General features: G+C 38.9%; 1 protein-coding gene across 1 annotated transcript in view; it reads left to right on the top strand.

Annotated features, from left to right (window-relative positions):
* Window positions 1–22,310, top strand: part of dlgap4b (discs, large homolog-associated protein 4b) — a 177,580-nt gene that overhangs the window by 7,616 nt on the left and 147,654 nt on the right. Inside the window, exon 3 of the mRNA XM_080891212.1 lies at window positions 9,332–9,460. The gene's annotated coding sequence lies outside the window, so the exon portion shown is untranslated. The remainder of the gene's footprint in view (window positions 1–9,331; window positions 9,461–22,310) is intronic.

Genomic DNA, 22,310 nt, shown 5'->3' with positions numbered 1-22,310 from the left:
TAAATTGGAGCTCGTTTAAGGTAGTGGATTCAAAATGTAATGCAAAGTATTTACATGTCTCGGCTATTAAATAGTGCAGCTATTTTCTCTGCAGCACAATTACCCATTGCATGGTATGGCCTCAAACACAAAGAGTGAAATGTTACAATTAACCCCATAGTCTGGGTTAGTTGTAACATATCCTGGGGTGAAATGTAACACAATGAAATAAGGGTACTGACAAAATATTAACATGTAATCTTTGTTTATTCAACACATGAATGCACTTAGAGCCATTTATGTAGCTGTGTGTGTGTGTGTGTGTGTGTGTGTGTGTGTGACAGAATGCAGAAATATAGCTTTTGAACATATTCCAACCCCCCAAAAAAGACAAATTATGGAATTTTCTGCAACTGAATATTTCATTAATTTTGGTTGGTCTTCCTTGAGTTTGGCCTCATTGGCTCAGTGGGCATTATAACCTACAACTCTTGCACCAATTTTAAACATAAAAATGAAGCTGAAAAAATGTATTTGTTCACCAGCATCGCAATTCCATTACTTTTTATCATGGCTTACCTTGGTGTGGTTTGCAAAGTGCCTCAGAAAGATGAGGAAATCTGTTTCTTGCACCCATCCTGATTTATTTCCACTACCAGTACTTCCTACTGGTCCATCTCTGACACAGTGGTCTGCATAATATATGTGTGGGGAACACAAACAGTGAAGTAATTGTGTTGCCAATGGCATTAACCGCATATACAAAAGCGACCAGTGAACCTCTCTCTGCTGATGTCGTTGCCCCAACTTGTTTAATATAAGTTAAAGTAATAGTGTGGCAAGTTGTAACATCTGCATTATTGTTACAACTGACCCAGACTCCTATAGCCATGAACTAGCTAACATTACAGCCAACGGCTAAAACACTAGCTCTAAAGACCTACACAGAATATATCCCCATAGACATACAAATAACATAATTTAAATTTGATGAGTTTAACTGTAAAGCAGATAATGCTATTAAACATTGAAATACAGTAGAAAAACTTACTTTTTGGCATACAAATTACTTTTTTTCATGTTAAATTGTCTGTGTTTGACAAAATGTGCTGATTTTTCACATGTGATAGCAGAACTGAATTGGGCATGCACAGGATGAGTCACATCATTTGAAACTTAGCCCTGATTGGAGAAATTGGAAGTGTTACAACTGACCCACGTTACAACTATCCCCGGTCTCCCCTACATCGAGACTGCGATGTCTGTGGGCCAAAAAGGAGAGGCAAAACAATTGGCATTAAGAGGAGGGCTAAAGTTTTTTTGTTCAGATGAAGTGGGAAGCACAGAGACGTGTTGCAGCTCTGGATTTATGGTGTGATTCACACAGCTTGACATGTGAGCAAACAGCAATGTTGGGAAAGACAGAGCTAATAAGACAATATGTGAGGTTTATTAAAAAAAAAAAAAAAACATGAGTCACCACAAGTCTGTGTAAATCTAATCTGCAGACTATCTCCGCCCCTCTTTTCCCCCGGCTTCCACAGTATCTGTCTCCTCCTTGTCTCCTGGGATCATCTCTCTCTGATCACCTCTAACAGCTTCACCTTCTCTTATTTCTTAGCGTTCTTCTGCCAGCCCTTTGCTTTATTCCACTAAACATCTTGTTTTTTCTTTTCTTAATCTCTCCAGTCACTCTCTTTTCCCTATTAGCGTAACTTGCTTTTTTTTTAGCTTGCTTTTAGCTCTCTCCCCCTCTGCAGATATTTTTTTTATACAGTAAGCAGTCCAGAAGCAGCTAGTGGGAGTGGGCTGCCTCTGAGTGCAGCTAATCTGTCTGATTTATCACTTTGTAATTGGAACTCTGACTGGACAGAGTTACTAATTCACTACTGGGGACTGAGCATGAGCAAACGACCCCACCCATGTTTTTCTCTCGCTTACTTGTCACTTATGCTCTTGAATTTACTTCCAGCCATTTATTACTGCTTCATTTTCCAATCGCATTCTTTCAACATTTCCTTTCTTTTTTACTCCTCCGATTTAATTTCACTCAGGCGTGTCTCCTTACTTAAAAACTGTGTTTACAGTTTTTAAGTCCAATTTAAGTTCGTTTGCGCTTGCTTTTTTGTTGTCTGTGTGTTTGGGTTGTTTGTGGTTGTGGGTGCAGCAGATGTTTTGGCTAACCATAGAGTCAAACCTCAAAGCAGTGGGTTCAGAGCTGAACGGAGACGTCCAGTGAAAGACGGGAGCAAGATTTACTGTGCTGGTGATTGCAATCAACAAACACGAGCTAAGGGAGTGTATGAAAATTATTATCAGAGGGAGGCAGTCGAAAAAGGGAGCGGTATTGTCTGCTGGCATTTGGGTAGCTCAATTTCCCACTCCTTTTTTCCCCTGTAAGATGCATGTGTACAGACTATTTATCTTAGATGCTAATGTATTAATATTTACTATGTTGTGGTTGTTGTACACCATAGTAAATATTAATATACCAAAGAGGAACCATCAAAGGACATCCCTGGGGAAGGCCCTGCGTGCTTGGATCAAACAACTTGCAGAGCCTGCCTCCCTGACTTGTTTGGGTTTTCTTCTGTATCTAAGCCTGCAGTGTAAGTGTTATACCACTAGGTGTCATATCTCATCAACTGTCGCAGTTGTGTAATGACTGTAATTTGAGATGGAAAAAGGAAAAGTCTCTTGTTTCTCAACAAGATCAGAAGGGAAAAAAAGAGTTGTTTTTGCTCTTAGCACTCTCTCTGGCATCTTTCGTCCACATATCATCCGTTGACTTCAAAGCGCCTGACCATACAGTTTAAGCGCTGTGACAGCCTCTCCTAGAAAAGGACAAGATTCACTAAAATAAGCTTGAACCGAACGGGGACTAATGATAAGTGTTTTCCCCCCTGCAGCCAGGTGAAGGTAGTTATTTCCACTAACAGGATAAACTGATCCAGATGGCACGAGGACTCAACTCCAGCAGCACTGCGACCCTGTCCTCAACTACCTCCACGAAAGGTATTATTACCAGCAGACCAGAAAACATCTGCTTGGAAGAGCAAGCAAAGGTCACTGTTGCACATCTGTCTCCAGAAAGATCTCCCTACTTTGATAAGATGCTGTCTGGCTTTAAATATGGGTTCAGTCAAACTTCTTGGATGGCTAAAGTGCAACTGCGAATGTCATGGTGTTAATCATCTGAGCATGAAGATGGGCTCGTTGTGAAGCGAAGCTGAATGTATTAGCTAGTGAAGCACAACGACACGATGTGCGAACTCCACATTGGTTCAGCACAACAGAAAAAAAGAGAAAACAGATGAAGTTCTGCAGACAAAGCATCTCTCAGACACAAGTTTCGCAAAATTGGGTGTGGCTAAAGCATTGTGCACAAAAAGTGTGTACATCTCTTTGTGCGTGAGTGTGTGTGTGTGTGTGTGAGAGAGAGAGAGAGAGGGAGAGAGAGAAGTGAATGTGGATCTACAAGTGTGCAGCTGTGTAAGCAACTGACCGGACATTCACATTAGCAAAGAGCCGGGTCATTAAATGCATCCACCTACACACAGCATACACACCACACACACAAAGGCTGTGTGCAGAACAACATACATGTTATGCGTGCAGAGCAGCAAAGTGCATGTAAACGCATGGCAACATAATTTGAAACCAATAATAAGAATAGCATAACATAATCAAAAGCTGTGGTAACCAGATGACAGGATGAGTGGTGACATTAAAACTGGGAAAATTAAAGGACAACTTATTTCTCATTCACTGCTGTTCTCACTTGATTTATTCAAACTTTTATTTATTTATTTATTCATGTTTTTTTTACTGCTGCTGCTTGAGCATCTGTGTGTGCATGTGTGTTTTTCACAGACACACCTGTCAGTCTGTGCCTGTGTTTGTCCAGGATTGAAAGGCTTTCCATCTTAGGAAATCGATAAAGTTTCTGAGCTTTTTTCACTCTTTTTTCTTTTCTTTTCTTCAGGTCAAGCATTGTTGTGCATCTGCTGCTGCAGCAGCAAAAAAGAAGCCTAATAATAGCACTAAATAAATTAATATTCTCAATGCTATGAAAACAAGACAAGCTGGACTACACAACCTCAGCAGCTGGTCGTTTTCTTTAACTTTATTTTGTGACTTTCTTTCTTATACTTAAATTGTGACACTTATATCCTGATACTTTTCTCCTTTTTCAACACAATTTATTGTTTGAATAAAGCAGATCAGTTTCAAGTCCTTATCAAGATATTTCCCATAGACTTTTTTTTTCAGAAAATTGTTATTTGAAGGCAGAAAATAGATAAGTTTCATTCCTCAAGGTTGACAACTTGATCCAGTAAGTAACAAAAATAAAGATCTAGGCATCTTTACAAACAACAGGCAGCTGACCCCGGAGAAGGCCACGGGAAGCTACTAGGTTATGACCTTCTGTCTTCAGACCTCGACACATCCCACAATTCCAGAAAGAAAATAACAGATACACATGCACATGTCAGTATCTGCAACAGACAGGTGGGATTTCTTGATGGGAGATGGATTCCTGAACAGAATAGTCAGTGAAACTTTTTTGTTCCTGTATTCCTTGAAAGGCTGTGGCGATCCTATGTGAAATAAGAAGCACCTTAAAGTAGCTTTGTATTTGAAAGACCTACAGGTTGGAAATTTGACTTCCTGTGTCATAAGAATGGATTTTTATAACCTAGAAAATGCATTGACCTACTTTGCTCACCTGGCCTTTGTCTAAAACTCAATCAGAATCAGGTCTGTGGTCTATCCCACTATTATTCTTATAAAATGAATACTTGTATCACCTTTCTAACAGGTTTTCGGGGTGGGTGAGGCTCAGGAGGTGAAGCGGGTCATCTAACCCGTCATCAGCTACTCCAGCTTGCATGCAGAACTATCCTTGGGCTAAACCACAAGTTGCCCCCTGTGAATCCCTGTGGGTGCTTGTATGAATGTGTAATAATAACTTGGGTATTTTTTGTTTTTTATAATGTGACCGAAATAAAATATACTAAAACAAATGCTAAGCTACACAGAAAATGTCACTGTGGTACCGAGATTTTATTTATTTCTATCTGTATGTTACCATCTATCATCCTTCCACAAAAACATCACTCTTTTTCCTTCCCTCAAAACCTAAAAGAACGAGAAAGCACGAGTTTCATGTGTGCAGACAGACCCTGAGGCAAAGTGTTTCGTACATTTGCACATTTACATACCTGGAGGCCAAAATCAACCTCTAAACTGGTGCCGTGCATCTTAAATCACTACTCATTCATTATTTCCTAATTTAAGCATCAAAAAAGCTTGATTGTTCTATTTGAGCCACACGTTTTGTTTTTTTTAAAAAGCATACAAAAAGAAAGATACAGTTGAAGAAAGAAAATAGAGAGAAAAGGGGGGATTTGAACATACCTTGACTCCTTTATGTGACTTGCCCAACTACCACGGGAAAATCATTTGTGCTCTGTGCTGTGTAACAGCGCTGGAGGCTGGAAGCATTGGTGAGCAAGCCTTAACAACAGCCTTGACCCATGCAACAGGTGTACCCTGCAAGGAAGGGTGGAGAAAAGGAAAGGAGGAGGGCCTAAACAAGAAAGCGATGGTAGTTTTTATCAGGTGAATGAAATGCTGCGGTCATGCTACAACACAGGTGTCAAACTCTGGCCCGCGGGCCAAATGTAATTTGGCCCGCGAAGCCATACCAAATTACTATTAGAGCTGGCCCACTGGTATTATACAGCTAATATATATATTGTTTAGTATAAAGCTTTGCTTGTTCCATATTCAGTTTTTCAGCAAAACTTGTTTGAGTCCATAAGAAAAGATTCATTCTTATATCTGGAGGAATAAATATATTTCAATAAATATTAACGTTAGCCCACGACTTTGTTCCAGTTTTGAATTTTGGCCCACTGTGTATTTGAGTTTGACACCCCTGTGCTACAACAAGCCCAGATATCATTTAGTTCACTCTCTCTGATTGTCTGTATCTGTATTTGTAAAGAGATCTGGTTCTACAAACACTGCTGTCATGTTTGGGGGGGGTTTGGCTGAGCGAGAAATCCATTTTAACACTTCATTTCCGGCCTTTTAACACTGTTTTTAATGAGTGCAACACTCGAAACAGAGAAATTCTGTCCTTGTTGTAGACACAGAACACAGTGGCCTTCATAAGAGTTCAGCTGGTGGTTGCTGGAGGTAACCTCTTTTGAATAAATATAGCTGTGTACATGGAGAGCCCAACCCTGTTCTCACTGTACTGTACCCAGTGTGCCTGCTTTCCTCCCCCGTCACAGAAAATGGAGCTTAAAATGTGGGTCAAGCAGCCCCAGGAGTCAAGAGGCCATCTTATTCCGATTGAAGCATCGTTGCATGTAAAATAGTGTGTCTGCATCATTTATCATAATCACAAGCTTCTTTTTTTCCTTTATGCAACATCCCTGAAATCGAAACCATTAAAAACTGTTGCGTGTAAATGCAAAAGTGGATTTGTGGCTTAGAACAGTGAGGGAACAGACCAGACTGAGACATCTACATTAAATAAATTTAAATAAAGCACAACCACCAAAATGTTTTGCATTTCTAAGGCAGTGTTTTGGTTTCTTGAAGAACTATGAAGAATTGTGTCAGTTCCAACAATGACATACAATACACAATTGCTTCTTTTACACTGTCAACAAGATGCTGTGCTTTTCTGCTGAGCTGCTTGCTTTCAGGTCCAAAAAATCTGTAAAAGACTATTTTATCTCTTTGTGATACATGACAAGCCGTGTCTCACTAGAAATGAATCCTATCCTCTCATCTAGATATATGAACGAAAAGAATTGATGAAATATGTATAAATATAACTGTATTTCAATGCCTTGGCAATATTTACCATTACCATTTATCTGGTATCTTATTTCACTAATAAAGAACTATGAATCATTAGGTAATATTTTATTATTCTGACACAGTTCAATTCATGCAAATAAAACTTGAATTAGTCCCTGTATACATTTTTTTTTTCATTTTAAAATATCACTATTTTTTTGTCTCACTATCTACAATAATTATTTTGCTCCCTGCTCACACTCTACTGAAATGTGTTGACTGTTCTCTACTGTATAAAACCACTGAGCTGCGGCCTTCAACATACTCTACAGAAATGACTTTCCACCAGCCTCAGGAATGTGTCAGATACATTTATTATTGTCATCACCTAGTTGTATTCTGACGGTTAGGGTTTAGCAATTCCACTCTGACATTTCTGACAGAAATGGGCCTTTGTACATATATAATCTTTGTCCAGAGAAAATAGTGTGATGTCAGAGACAGATGGCATGCTTTTAGACAATGAACTGGATTTACTGACTGCTGCCTCGTGTGCTCAACTGCACAGCCACTGCAGTCACGGTGCAGTATACCGAATACAGAGCCTTCCCACTCATAAGACTGCCTCAGTGTGAGCATACCTCCTCCTATAGAAACTATGTTATCTCCAGCTTCTTGCTGTGATGTTCATGCAGAGATGTAGGCCAGTGTAAGTCTGAGCACTAATCCTTCCTTCTTCAGGTCTTTAATTATTGACAATGGTTCAGAGACAGGGCACAGACATGATGTCGTTTTACTCTACATGCTATGCCTTCATGTTGATGATGCACTGAAGCTCAGATACACCAGAACAAAAAATATATATTTCCAAAATGAGAGGTGAGTCATCATAGCAAAAACCAACATTACAAACTGCTTTCAGGGTGAGAATTTAAAATTTGGCACCAAAATAAAAAATCTGTTAGAGGATTACACAGACTAATATTAGGAAATATCTTCAGAAGGAGGAAAATGTTTCATGCTGCAGAATTAAAACATATACAGCACAGCTGTTTAATAAAACAGAGAAAAATGCTGTATATGTCCAGCGCTACGTCTCATGTCCCACAGGGCTTCACCATGCATGGCATCGTTAATCCACAGATCCTGACTTTGGTCAAAGCCCTCAGGAAGTTTAACAGAGGGCTCTTATGGGACACAGAAGCATGCAATAGGTGTCAAGATACACAAAACCAACTGAGTTGTTTGATTACAACAAGGCAAATCTTGTTACTTTTTCTTCCTGTTTTCCGGCACGGCTGTTTTTAATGGCTCTCTTTTGCCACACACATTTGATTGAATACCCAATAGTAAGCTGCCTTTTCTCTATATTTCAAGCTTTGCTTCCAGTTCACTGATGCTAGGTTTCACTGCGTAAAATTTAGTTGCAATCAGCTGGTGGTTCTCTGTTAAGCTTACATTTCAGTGTTCACAGCTAAATTTACCCTCGCTACCTCTTGCTCACAGATAGAAAAGATCTCGCTCCAGGCAATCCAGATCTATGCAGCAAAACTACTAATGAAAGCACTTGATATGCAATGCCGAAAGTGCGTGTGCTGCTTCAAAAAACAGCTTGTAACACAAACAGAAACACTAATGAGTTGGGTTTTGATCTGTTGTAGGAGTTGCAGGTCTGAGACCAAAGTAAAATATTTGAAATTCAGCATTTGTTTGTGCTGCCTTTCAGATCTTATCAATGATATACGTGGTGATTGCTTACCCAAACATGACTACACTTGCAGGAATACTGCACGTCCTTAGGTTAACTCAGACTTCAAAGATGTGTATTTTTGGCAAATATGACTCATTTCCTCCTGTCAAGACCCGAGCATACATTTAAACAGACATGTTGTTGGAAGCGCAGATATTTGTATGCACTGTATCAGTGAAAGATGAACTGTAGGCCTTAACTTGCTGAGGTTAAAAAAATATATAAGAAAAATTCTGGTTGACGATATTCTCTTGATCATGATCACAGTTGATTATGTTTTTAAAAAAAACTTGAAAGGATGCTATAACTTGCTTACAAATCTTCATCTGGTCTTAAGACAGCATTTCATGATAGATTTTAGTGTTTTCATTGAGGGCGATCTTGCCTCCAACTTGGATGTCATTAAAAAGCCTCACCATAGGCCCAATCAAAAGAGACAGTCCTGCTGTGCAGCTGCTTGCAGAGTAATTTAAACTGCATATGAACAGCTAAGCAATCAGCACTGCTCTCATGATGCCAAACTAGAATAGAAATTATCAGAGCGAAAACAAGCCTAATAGCTCAATAGCATGCTTTCCTTAATATGAACGTCATTTTAAATTAAACGTTGCAACCTGATAACTAATTTTAAACACACGGTAACACCCCCCTCCCCCCACTATGCAAATAAATCATCTGTTAGTGTAACTACAATGCCTTCATTTCAACAACAGAAATTTCAGATGCCTAGTTGAATACTTTGCTTTTCAAAAAATGCTAAATGTTTGCCATCATTCACAGGTGACCCACTAAAACGTTGCCGTCCTACAAAGGTGTGCATGAGCAATAGCAACCTCTAGTGGATCACGACATCTTGGTGTAGGGTGTCCGCTTGGTGGGAACACTGATTGAGAGACTGCCTTGGCTGCGGTGAGTTTGCGTCTGTGTGTCTGTGGGCGTGAGACAAATGAGTAAGTAAAGGGGGTTGACGGGGTGAGCATACATCAACAGTGTAACGTCTGCAGATACTGTAAAAGTGTGGGTGTGCGCCTGCAGAGCTCAGGAAGTTGTTAACACAGAAATGTAGCTGCAAGCTAAGTCTCTGTGTCCGTGTGTCTGTCTGTGTGTGTCTGTGTGTGTGTGTGTTGGCTCAAAGTGCGGTTATTGCTGTCTTACTGTGTGTGTGAAATTTCTATTTAATTTCCAGTTGCTCTCATTAACGAGAGGATGTTGTTTAATGACGGCAACATGCAGCACTGCGCTGCAGTTGCGCACTGTTAATGAAAAACTAGCCTGTTGATACCCACACAACATCAGAACAGAGCTGCCATTGACATCTGCAGGTGTGAGATTCTAGGAACAGGCAGATTCAACATGTTAAAGTCCTCTGCCATGCAAATGCACTGTCATATATGTGTGCGTGTTTGATCATCGCACCTCTGCAGCACAGACTGATGAGAGCTGAATGCACTCATCTACAGAGACTGCCAGCTGTGATGCCATGTGAAGGCATGAATGATGCCTGGAAATTTCACTTCAATCAGATGCCGCTGCTTCCCCCTTTTCATCTTCTTAGCCAATCTTTCTCAGGGAATCTATAGAAGGAGATAAAAAACAAAAATAGGTGCCAGGCAAGGCAATTTTAAAGTATATGGCGCATATTATTATAAGTAAATCTATTCTTTATATTCAAAGGCACGAAGCAAAAAAGGAACATGCAAAGCAGACAGCATTATAGATGAGATGATACGTCAAAAAAAAGGGTGGGTGAACAAGAAAAACAGCACCCACCCACACCTAAGACAGTGCAGAAGTCCACATCGACCCTGCAGGCACATACAGAAGCAGTAAACAGTATCTAATCTTAAGCCCGATAAAAGAACGGTTTCTTTTTAAATGCAAATGAACACGTCTGAGTTTCTTTCTGATAAAATACTGAACATATTTATGTGTTAGGGCACATGAAGAATTTCAATGAACTCCTTCACCCTAAGGTCTTATGGTGACATTGTGCTATTGATACAAATAACTTTTTGTTAAGGGTTCACACCTGAAAATACAGTTTGGTTTACTAGCTTAGTTTCCAGCACAGTTACAAAATTCTTAAACAACTGGTTACACTCGAATAAAGTAAGAAGATTCTAATCATTTTCTAGCATCGCACACACTGCCAGGCTTAACTTACATGTGATTAAAGGTGATACAGATTCATGATGGAGCGTGTAATTTTACTTCAGTTGGATATAATGACCATATGTCAGTTTAAAATGAAGAACCGAGGATGACCTAATGAGGAGAAAAAACAGATAGAAAAGTATGAATAATTGAATTCCTGCTTCACATGAGGCTAAATAAAGACACTAAAGTCATTAACACCTGGGCTTCATAATTGAACAAAACCAGACATTATAGGTAGCTAATTGTCAGGTATGAGCTTCACAATCAGTGACACCTGGCTCCCTGCAGCTTCCTGTGCAACATGGTATGCTATTTTTCCTATTAGCATCCTTCTTGAGACTCCTCATTGTTATAGAGGTTGCAAACCGGTGGTTTAACAGGGCACCTCTGATCAGAATGGATATAGAGTGAGACATCAAACTTTCAAAGCTATTCCACCATCAAAACCTGAGCCAAGGCAGAGGCACACTGATCACAGGTGGGTACAGCTATTGAGTACTTGCTGAAAAAAATTTTCATCATTAAAATACTCTCCAGTCCATTTCAAGAAGCTTCCAGCATGACGCAATCGCCAAGCATTTGTTTCTAGGATCGTAAGATCACACTTCTGCTTCCAGAACAACAAAACTTCTTGCATATCTGGATCAAGGTTTTTACATCCTGTGGACTGCATAGATGCTGATTTAATAAGACAACTATTCTTTTAACTCAAAGTCAGAGGAGATGAAGTGAGCTGCCTGGCACTGTGAAGCATTCCCAATTTTGGATAAAGAGAAAAGACTAATAAGTGCAAGCTGTACACCTGCGGCCCAACAGGTAATTGCCAGATCCAACAGGACCCACTTAACCCTTAGTGGATCCCAGTGTATTTGATCCCAAGGACAATTTTTTTTCGAACTGTTTAAACAATGCAGTATAAGAAAAGCAATCCCCCATAATGATAAGATAAAAGCAAAGCAAGGCCAATCATTGCCCATGAGGCTAAACATGGGCCCGTACAAAGTCAACAAAAGTGACAGTTTTTCCTTTGTCATTGACAGTTAATCTGTCTCCCCATCCTCACAGAGTCTGCGTGTCTATAGTTCTCTGTCCTTCCTTTCCGTTATTAATAATATTACCCCGTGATTGTATTTTCCATATGTAACATCAAACCTTATTCGCCACATCCTCACTCCCCATACCGCTGCTATCTTTGTTCATAGCCTTCTTACTTCTCTCCTGGATTACTGTGACTCCCTCTTCTTTGGCCTTCCTCACAAATGCCTTCTTAAGCTTCAGCGAGTCCAGAATTCAGCTGCCATATTATCACGAGAACCCGTTCTACTGACCACATCACTCCTGTTCTGCAACAGCTTGACTGTCTTCCAGTTAAATTAAAACCTTTTGTCCATTTATTGTACAATGTCCTTGGGTGTTTTGAAAGGTGCCTATAAATAAATTGTATTATTATCACCATTATTATTAATATTATTATAGGTCAAAGCATACACATAAACAGAGAAGCTTACAAAGCACAGTTATGACACAAGCACCATCCTACGGTAAAAATAATAAAGCCCACTTCCTGCTTGTAGGCAAGACAAGCAATAGAATTAGCTGCAGTGACATGAGGGTAAGGCTATTAGTCACCAACACAGCTCCAAAGTCCCAATCAAACAGTGTATTGTAATTAAGGTAAAAGGCAGTCCACAAGATTGAGAATTTGGAGGGAAGGAAAATCCACAGATGGATCTGGACAGCTAAAGAAGTCAGGAGGGAGCAGGAAACAGGATGGACATGAGTGCACCGTTTGATTAATGCCATTAAGTTTTTATAAATAATGTCCTTGGTGTTCTGGGAAGTAGTGAATACTGTGTCTGTCTGCAGTATGCATGTATGTGAAAACGTGTTATGTGTAAACTTCTTAACACACAGTGTTATGCCTATGAAACAACAGTTAACATGTCATGTCATACTTAACACTGGAGAATGTTTTAGAGATAACTTTTAAGGTGACACAGTTGAAAGAGGCAGCGTTTACAGTCTGAGAACTGTCCCGTTCACCTCCTCGTCTGTGCGTTTGCTGTAAAGTTAACAATCAGCAGTGTCGCTACTCCGTTAGTGTCTAATACAGTATTCCACAAAGGAAAAGAAACACTTTCCATGATTGCACCAAATGTTTAGTAGGCTGACTAATACATCAGTGCAGTGGTGCAGAATAAATACAAAGTATCCTACATATTTATAATGCCTGACAGACAGTTCAGAGAATGAACGAGCAGCTGTTGCTTATTTTTCCCAGAAGAATCATGACTTGTCATTTTACATTCATGAGGATTTTCTGCACTTTGTACTCAAAGAAGTATTATGTATTCCATATGTTCTTTTGTGACTAGTTCCAAATTTGCTGAAAGGCTTACACAAAGTTTTTGCTCTCTAAGCCGAGCTGCTAAGAATCTGAAATACACTGAATATATTATCTTCCAAAACATGTCACTCTGTGGATAAGAATTTTTATGACATCAATGCACGCCTATTGTAAGCGCCAGACGTCTGCTTTATATTTTTATTTACGATTGAGTTCGTGTTTGTTTTATAATTCATAGATTCATTACATAAGTCATCTTTTCAGGATTAATAAATGTGAAAATATATGTGTTTACATAAAGTAATTTTAAGTCACTGTTTTGGGATTGGAACCTAAAAGGGGGTACCTCTCACTTTAAGTGTGTAAGTGCAATAGTAGCATGAAACCCTGTGTGAGAGAGAAGGGGTGGAGCATGGACAGACAGGTTAGGAGTCTCACGGTTTTCTGACCGTGTGCACAGGTAGTTCTGGATAACTGCTATTTTTTGGAACTTTCATGCTTATTTAGGAAGGACTTCATTGTTACATCTTAAGTTTGTAATAAATAAACAGTCTTCAAATCATAATGCAACTGGAAGCATTTCTTTTGGAAACCAGGAACACACGTCAGCCATAGACTCCCTTTTTGAACTTGGTTTATTGGAAATTACCCTACACCTATGAAGTCCCCACCCTAGTGTGGATACTTAAGCTCTTCACTTATGATCTTCATTTTCAGACATACCATTGGCAGCGTTAGATAATGGCCACCATGCTGGACAGAATCGTTCTCATCTGCTCATAAATCCTTCCAATAATCTTTGCCTAAACCACAGCTAATCTTCCACATGCCCAGCTGCAGTTGACAAACAATGACGACAGGAGCACTCAAGAAGAGGAATTCCATGTTACTATTATTTAAAAGGCACAAACATTTGAGCTTTGATCGCTTTGCACTCAAGCACTCATCCTAATCCTCCAGTCTCTTTTCCGCCTTTGTTGGAAAACAGCTTCTGCTCCCATTTGGCTGATTTCATGCCCCCCCACCCCCCACACACATCTCTAAATGTCCATGCTAGCATTAAGGAACCATCTGTGGCTGTGTTTCATTGGACACTGGCTCAAGGCTCTGATTTTTAAATAGAAGCAAAGGAAGACTTAGCCCTAAATGGAGCATCGTTAGGCTTTGGTAATATTTGTGGATATATAAGCATGAATGTTTGCATGCATTACAGGACAAACATATTTTAAATGAATACACACTAAGCATCAGCAAAGAGAAAAGAGGATGAGCTGTGAATTGGGAGAGCTTCTTTTACAGCAGGTCAGGTCATGTCAGGCTTAAACCAAACACAAGTACAGTATTTTCATATACAGAAAAGGTGGACTGGGACCTTGAGACCTCCTAACATTACTTACTGCCTTTTTAATTGCAGTTTGTCTTTGCACCCTGGGGAAGACATTTCAGAGCCCATAAAACCACAGAGAGAACATGCAAACTGTGTCCAGAAGACTGCAGGGTCGCACTACTTTATTTCTTCTCCCAGCTGCTCTTAAATTTATTCTGTATTACCTGATCGTCGTTTGGTGAAAAGGACTTTAGCACACAGGAGTCATTTAGCAAATGTAAAAACCTCTTTATACGCCATGAACTGAACGGTTTGTGTGCATGTGTGAAAGAGTTCAGAGAAATAAGCCCACTTCTTCTGGTGAGTGAGAGACGGCACATTTTTTCTGACATTTCTTGTGATGACATTTCCAGTCCGACCGCGAGGAAAGGGAATAAAGAGACAAAGAAATGTAAAAACAACACAATGTAGCAATTTGGCTGCTCGTCTCACAATGGGCTTAGGTAGCTGGTCTTGCTTTGCTCCGCTTTCACACGGGAAATAATTGGTGTGACCTGTGGGAATCCAGCATAGATCGATTATGTGTGTTTTTTGTGTCAGAGCGGTCCTGCTGCAGCCTGACAGGGGAAAAGGTCAGAGAGGCAGCTAATTGAGCAGGTACTCATTCGGTGGAAGACGGCGAGGCAGGGCGTCTGGGCACTAGGTGAAATTGACAAAGGAATTACAATTTTTACACCAATATATTTTGAATAGAACAATGTCTCTGTAAACACAACAGATCTTTGGTTTTGTTTCAGAAAGAATGAATGCATGTTCTACAGATGCACAGATACTGCTGGAAGATGAATTGTGTAATAAAATTCTGTAAGAAAATAGAAAAAGAGCTAGAAGTGACATTTGAGAACAAACAAAATGAGTTATATTAAAGAGGGTGTGAAACTTTATTTGTATAATCATTGGGGGGGAAACTGGTCTAGAGAAGAGTGCAATAAAAAATACTGTATATATAAATATATCAAACAATATATCATCTGCTGTTTGTTTCCATTTATTTTTAATCAAAAAGAAAATAGCTTACTCTGACTACTTCGGAGAGACAGAGATAAATACATTTCATTTTCACTCAGTGTGGGATAAAGAATACAGCTCACGGTCCATTATAATGATGTAGGGCATCGTTACCATTATCCTTACCCTAAACAGGTTACTTTTAATGGGATGCGATAATAATTCTCAGAGCACTTTCTTCTGATTGCACAAAGATAAAAGTTCTCCTTCCACTGACAGTGCAGTCTTTGGTCCTGATTGCTAAAAGCCAAGGCAGCAACCTCTGCTGGCATAATCAACCAACAGCTTCTCCCAGTGCCCCATAAATGCGCCTTTGTTCCTGCCTCCGAATTTAAGTCTCATTTTTCAGCATTCACTTCAAGGATCAGAGTTATGGAAGGAAACCTGCCTAAAACCAAAAACAAGCTCTGCACGGTCCCCCTGTGACCTACTGTTAAAACTGTGAGCCCTGAAAGGCTTATCCATTGAGCTTTGGAAAATGTTGAATCTTAATCATCTGTATAATTAATGCTGATTGCATTTATTCTGCTATATTTCAGGTGTTTGCTGTCAAAATTGCTGTTGATGTGACGGGGGAGATGTGAACAACTCCAATTGTTGGCACAGGTTAAAAAAGGGAAATGTACAAAGGAACAGCTCTCATCGTATGAATGGCACAAAAAGATTTCTAGTATTTAAAGGAGGGACTTGTGCTCTTGAGAAGAGCAGCAGTGTGTGTTCCTGACTTGCAATCCCAGTCTGATGGTCCGTGTGTCAGTAGTAAGCCCACGACTGAAGTCCAGATACCTCTCAAATAGGTTGAATTAGGATGAATTGAATATGGATGCTTTATAAGGATGAATTATGGCCACTCTGATGATGATTTTTAATCAGATATGGTATAGATTTCAGTGTAAATGTTACTGTTAGCTATGTGGAATTATCTTGTAGACCCACATGAGAGACATGGAAAGCGGAAATAAGTGGAGAACACGGCTGAAGACAACATACCAGAAATGGGAAAGGTGAAATTAATGCAAGACATAGAAAACAATTGGTACAAAAATAAAACAAGTACACAGACACAACTAAATGTAACAAGATCAACTTGACACAGGAGACACCGAAGGACAAAAACCGAGAGTAGAGATGCAAATGGGAACTTTTAGAACTTCCAGAAAGACGCAGTAACTAAGCCTAAGAGCAGAAGAATCAAATAACAAGACAAGCACAAGAAGTGGGTGTCAGTGAGAAAAATGTGCACCAACTGTAGCTGGCAGCCATGTCTAATTCTGGAGCAGAGTTAACCACACCCATGCTCACACATGATAGAGAGGAGGAATAGATTTCCTTCTGCCTTCATGTTAGTATTAGTAGAAACATTGCTGTGCATGTATATAGCCACATAAAATCTCTATTGTGTTCTTAGTCTTGTCAATTTGGAGGAACTTAAACTACGACACACATCAGATGGCCCCGCCCTCCCTGAGCCTGGTTCTGCCGGAGGTTACTGGTTACTTCCTGTTAAAAGGGAGTTTTTCCTTCCCACTGTCGCCAAAGTCCTTCCTCATAGGGCGTCATATGGTTGTTGGGTTTTTCTCTGGATGTATTATTGTAGAGTCTACCTTACAATATAAAGCGCCTTGAGGCAACTGTTGTTGTGATTTGGCGCTATATAAATAAAACTGAATTGAACTGAATAACAGACACAAAACCAACAACAAAGATAACCTACTATTATTTAAGATTTGATGACCCTTCATAACAACATGCATTTTTATCAACATTTAGACTTAAAATGTTTAGCTCGGTCTTAAACATAGTGAAATGAACTAAATTCTACACATGCGCATACATTACTGACTGGAGAAGCTACACCCAGAATATACACATTTATCCTCATCTGTAAGCACCCAAGGTGGTAGTCAGTTAGATCGCGTTTGTACCATGTTGACATGGCATCAATATGTAGCACATAATTCTGAGTCTGCAGAAATCTCACATGTAGTATAGAGTTGTACTTTACACATTCTGTAAAACTGTATAATGTGTTCATTGCAGGCAGTGAGTCCTCATTAGATGCGCTAAGAAATTCTCATACATAACTATTTTTCCTAAAAACCATTTAATCAACATGAACTGAGTGAGTACGTGTGCAGAGGACCAAAGCAGCATGCCCTAAAATTGCTCTCAGATTCTCTGCATATTTTTTACTACATGACAATCTGGCATAAATGCAGCATTTACCAGTGTCAGCAATAGAAGCAATACATTCATCAGGCAGCCTCTACCTCATAGTTGAGTAGTGCATATGAAGGACAAGGCTGCGCAATTAATCAAAGTTTAAACTCAATCATGGTTTTGGGTCCCCACAATTAAATGAGCACGCTCCGCTATTTAAAATTCAAAGCAAAAGCAAATCAGCACTTGACCACATGCCACATGTTACAGCTGGTCCTTGCACAGTGCAGCTCGAAGTTTCCTCGACTAGCCTGAATGAGTAAGAAAATGTTGAAGGACAGATATACATCACAATTCAGATGTATGACACAGCAGAAGTTGAAGAGCTTGTTCCTCAAGCTGTTTGGAAATACTTTGGATTTAGAGCAAGTGAAGTTAACCAAGAAGAAATTATATATATGATCAGATACAGATACAAAAGATATAAAAATAGGTTAACTAATATACTTAGATTCAGCAAAAAGGAATACTATATGAAGCAATTAGATATAAATAGAAATAATAATAAAAGATTATGGGAAATACTGAACAGTGTTATAAAACGTGGGACTGGACAAAAGAACTATCCCAAGTATTTCATTTGTAATGAGCATGAAGAATACAATATGGATGTTGTGGCAAATAGTCTCAATGAATTCTTTGTAACTGCTGGACCAAATTTAGCAAGAACAATCACTCATCCTGGGAAAGCACAGGAAAAACCGGATACACTGATTGACAGAAATCCATATTCTATGTTTCTCACAGCCGTTGATGAAAATGAAGTTCTTGAAATTGTCAAAAAATGTAAAAATCACAAATCTTTGGATTGTAATGATATTGATATGATAGTGGTTAAAAGAGTCATTGAGGCTATTATAAAACCGTTTACATACAATTCATCATTTCAAACTGGTCGATTTCCCGATAGAATGAAAATAGCAAAAGTTATACCTCTATACAAATCTGGCAACAAACACCATTTCACAAACTACAGGCCTGTCTCTTTACTACCTCAATTCTCAAAAATTCTTGAAAGACTGTTTAAAAACCGACTGGAAATTTTTATAGATAAACATAAACTACTCACTGAGAGTCAGTACGGATTCAGATCAAGGAGATCAACATCATCGGCACTATTAGATTCAATAGAATACATCACAAATTCCATAGACAAAAAGCAATATGTGGCTGGGTTATTCATAGACTTGACAAAGGCATTTGACACTATAGATCATGATATGTTAATAAGAAAACTGGAACGTTATGGTGTCAGAGGGGTAGCTTTAGATTGGGTCCGGAGTTATTTAGGTGACAGGAAGCAGAAATTAAATGGTGGTTGCTCCTTATGTATGGACATTGCTTGTGGTGTACCCCAAGGGTCAGTTTTGGGTCCAAAATTCTTCAACTTGTACATTAACGACATCTGTAAAGTGTCCAAAGTATTAAAAATGGTTCTCTTTGCTGACGATACAAACATTTTTTGCTCTGGTGATGATCTGCAGAATTTATTGGAGGATATGACTAATGAAATAAGTAAAGTGAAGTTCTGGCTTGATAAAAACAAATTATCATTAAATTTGAATAAATCTAAACTTATGTTATTTGGAATTAGTAGTTTAAATACAAATGCAAAGATTCAAATAAATGGTGTTGATATTGAAAGAGTCAGTGAAAATAAATTTCTGGGGGTAATAATAGATGAAAAACTTAACTGGAGAGCTCACGTAAGATATATTCATTCCAGAGTATCACGAAGCATTGCAGTACTAAACAAGGCAAAGCAGGTATTCGACAGAACATCACTTCATATTCTCTACTGTTCACTGGTTTCACCATACTTAAGCTATTGTGCAGAGGTCTGGGGCAATAACTATAAAACCACATTACATTCACTTTTTACTCTTCAAAAAAAATTCAATTCGAATCATCCACAATGTAGGTTATAGGGAACATACAAACTCACTAGTTTTGCAGTCTGAAAAATTGAAAATTGACAATCTGGTGAAATTCCAAACAGCACAAATTCTATTCAAAGCAAAAAATAAAGAACTGCCAGGTAATATTCTGAGTATGTTTTTTTTTTTTTTTAAAGAAGGAAGTTATAATTTAAGGGGGTTTTGTAACTTCAAAACAGGGAAGGTACGTACTACAAGAAAAGGCTTTTGTGTTTCTGTTCATGGAGTGAAACTATGGAACAGTCTGAATATGGAATTAAAGCAACGTCCAAACATAAAACTGTTCAAAAAGAGTTATAAAAATATGATCCAACATCCAACATCAGCTCAGACGTCCACAAAAATCAGTCTGTACAGCGCATCATGGTAGCCATTCAGACAAACTGAAATCACCAACCAATCCATTTGATCAAAGATAATTGCCCACTAAACATGATGAGTAATGAAGGTTCAGGAAAAATGGGCTAAAGATATGTTATCCCTTCACACAGTTATTTTTTCCAAAGCGGCAATATCTGCACTGTATGCATGACGCATCACAGCCATCGAGTACTTTGCTACGCGTTTCATTTAACACTCGTTGTGGAGGCAAAAGCAATAGAGTGAAAAACTATTATATTAATTGTATTGTTGATTTCATATATTTCATACGTACTTCATATGCATGTACACATGTGAGCTCCATTACTTTTTTCTGTTTCCATTTTGAAACATTTTCCTATTTGTTGCTTTGTTAACTTCTCAGGGCCACCACTAATTTTATTTTGAAGCAAAATCAAAGCTCTGTTTACATGACAGTAAAACTAAAATAAAAATGTCTCTGAAATCAATGAATATTCATTAGAAATAACTGTGAACTCAATATTGAACAAAATAATTGGCCATTTTGGCCATGAGCCCTATGAAGGACAAACAGGTAGCAGCTGCATTTTTATTAAACCAACTGAAAGACCCTTAACAGAAACAAATTTAATATCTCTGCTTACATCCTCTTCAGCAGTGCTGCCACCAACACATTGTGTGTGTTGGTTAGGTGACCATGCCCTCTCTGCGGTGCAGAAAGCTCTAAATCTGGAATTAAATTACCCAATGAGCAAAAAGATGTGCAACTGACACCAGCTGCCTGTTCAGATGGGAACATTTAGCAGAGGTGGACAGGTGCCTCAGTGTGACTGCATGCATGTGAATGTGAGTGTGTGGGCACGTGTGTGTGTGTTTGAGCAATCATGGAGGAGGATGGGTGTTTGGCATGGATAGATTCTCGCAAGTGGTTGGTCACAGCATTTCCAAACTGAGAGTCAGTAGGGAAAATCTTAAACTGCAGGCATTGTTTACATTGTAAATCATCCCCACTGAGAGCATCTTCGTATGCAGGCTTTTGTTTTTAATTAAAGTGATATGATTCCAAAATAACTAAATAAACAAACAAACAAACCAATTTTGTTATTAAACAGCTTTTAAGCTGCACTTCAAACCAAAAGAATTTCTGAATGAATGTTTAATTAATCTATTTACTACCAATAAATATGTGCTTTCATTCATTTTTATGTAGATTTTTTTATGTAGGTTATGTGATCCTGGTGACGCCTTCTGTACAAAGGCAAAGTGCTTTAAGTATTTTGGCAGGTGCTTTGTCTGTCTGTCTGTCTGTCTGTCTGTCTGTCTGTCTGTGGGTAGATTTTGTGAGAACAAAAGTGCAAGGGGGTGGAGCTGACATCAAGATGAAGGTCATATTTTAATTATTAACAGGTCCAACAAAAAATCCAAACTGCTTCAATTTTTGTTCCCAATTGTTAATATGCTGTCAAATTCTATTCTTACACCACATGCAGCTAATTGGTGTTGTCAGGGACGTTGATGAGCAGGTGCAGACATCATGCATAAACAGAACTATTTCCTTAATTAATCACACCATTGTTCGTGGAACAGAGTGAACGGTCCTGAAAGGTCCCTTGGTTTCTGTGAAATGACACTACTAATTCCCATATGCAACTTGAACCAGCAACGTACTGACTTTTTGTGACTGTGTCAAACTTTATGTTAAAGAAGAATCGGTGTGTGTGTGTGTGTGTGTGTGTGTGTGTGTGTGTGTGTGTGTGTGTGTGTGTGTGTGTGTGTGTGTGTGTGTGTGTGTGTGTGTGTGTGTGAGAGAGAGAGAGAGAGAGAGAGACCATCTGTTTATTAGTTGGACTATGACGTGCCATTACTAGTCTTCCAGAGTGACGTTCTTATATCTCATTTTAATCTATTAACAAATTGCAAACAGACATGTTTACCTCAAACATTGACATGGAGCTTAAATGTACTGTAGTGTATGAAATGTATCAAATCATTCAATCATATGGCAGAAGCCACTACATTTAGGCATTTAGACAGTGGTTAGGATGTCTTTCTGCTGAAGCTCAAACTGAGCATCAGAAGGGGGAGAAAGGTAAGTTAAGTGACTGAATGTGGTGTGGTGGACAAAAAAAAACCTGACAGGCTGGTATGAATATTCTGAATATTTCAGAAACGGCTGATCGACTGGGATTTTCCCACACAACCATCTGTAGGATTTAGAGAGAATGGTTTAAAAAGAAAATATCCACTGAGTAGCACTTCTCTGGACAAAGATTTCTTATTGATGTTAGAGGTCAGAGGAGAAGAACCAGACTCCTTCCACCTAACAGGAAGGCAGTGCTAACTTGAATAACAACTTGATAC

This window comes from Rhamphochromis sp. 'chilingali' (assembly GCF_963969265.1).
Source record: "Rhamphochromis sp. 'chilingali' genome assembly, chromosome: 9".
Lineage (NCBI taxonomy): Eukaryota > Metazoa > Chordata > Actinopteri > Cichliformes > Cichlidae > Rhamphochromis > Rhamphochromis sp. 'chilingali'.
The sequence above is the reverse complement of the archived record's forward strand: the minus strand, read 5'-3'. Positions and strand labels throughout refer to the sequence as shown.